Raw genomic sequence first — 1,323 nt, 5'->3', positions numbered from 1 at the left:
AGTTAGCATTTTAAAATATTAAAATGTACAGTGTGCAAAAAAAGAGTGAAGGACAACGAAGCAGGAAATGGTGGCCCATCCAAAGGAAGAGGCTACAAATACAAAAAACACCAATGAAGAAGATGAGAATGTGGACATACCAAACAAAGCCTTCAAAAAAAGAGATCTTAAAAGTGCTCAAGGAGCCTTACTAATATATTGTATTGTATGACACTTTATTTTTCTTCTTATTGTTATCTTTTTTATTATTCACCAAAAAAAAAAAATGCTCACGGAAATGAAGGAAATTACAAAGAAAGAACTGAAGGATATCAGGAAAACAATGAAAAGCAATATGAGAAACTTCGTAAAGAGATAAAAATTTTAAAAAGGAACCAAAGAGAACTACTGGAGTTGAAGACCACAATAATTGAAATAAAAGTGTCTAGGAGGGTTTCAGGAGCGCAGACTGGAGTTGGCAGAAGAAATAATCGATGAACTTGAAGATAATACACTTGAAATGAGTCAGACTAAGGAGCAGAAAGAAAAGAGAAATATAAAAAGGAAAAGTAGTCTAAAACAGCTATGAGACACAACCAAGTACAATGATATATGCATTATGTGAGTCCAAGAAGAAGAAAGAAAAAAAGGGGTAGAAGGAATAGTCAAAGAAATACTGACAGAGAACTTACCAAACTTAGGACAAGATGTGAATGTGCACATTCAAGAAGCTCAGAGGATACCAAACAGGATAAACATGCAGAAAAACACACCCCATCATATATTATTATACTATCAAATGCAAAGGACAAGGAAAAAATTCTGAAAGCTGCAAGAGAAAAGCAATGTGCTGCATACAAGGGAGTCCCAATTAGATTGAGTGCCAATTTCTCATTAGAAACCATGAAGGCCAGAAGGAAGTGGATTGAAATACTTAAAGTGTTGAAGAAAACAACCACTAACAAGTATTTTATATCTGGCAAGACTGACTTTCAAAAATGAGGGAGAGTGCTCTCTTCGGCAGCACATATACTAAAATTGGAACGATACAGAGAAGATAGCATGGCCCCTGTGCAAAGATGACATGCAAATTTGCGAAGCATTCTATATTAAAAAAGAAAGAAAGAAAAATGAAGGAGAGATTAAGACAATTCTTATTTAAACACATACTGAGGGAGTTCATCACCACTAGACTGGCCCTACAAGCAATTCTAAAGGAAATTCTTTAGACTGAAAGGAAAGGACACCAGACAGTGGTTCAAAGCAACATAAATAAAGACCTGCAGTAAAGGAAACCATTTGGGTAATTATAAATGCCAGTATTGCTGTATTGTATTGTTTGGT

At 34.8% G+C, this 1,323-nt stretch overlaps 1 non-coding gene across 1 annotated transcript; it reads left to right on the top strand.

The window, feature by feature from the left end:
• Positions 1-987: 987 nt before the first annotated feature.
• LOC119511027 lies at positions 988-1,093 on the top strand. The gene has a single exon (XR_005212118.1). It is a non-coding gene; the product is annotated as a U6 spliceosomal RNA (small nuclear RNA).
• Positions 1,094-1,323: the final 230 nt, after the last annotated feature.

The sequence above is a fragment of the Choloepus didactylus genome, chromosome 15, assembly GCF_015220235.1.
Source record: "Choloepus didactylus isolate mChoDid1 chromosome 15, mChoDid1.pri, whole genome shotgun sequence".
Classification (NCBI taxonomy): domain Eukaryota; kingdom Metazoa; phylum Chordata; class Mammalia; order Pilosa; family Megalonychidae; genus Choloepus; species Choloepus didactylus.
Note: the sequence above shows the minus strand (reverse complement) of the source record. Positions and strands in the feature narration are given on the sequence as shown.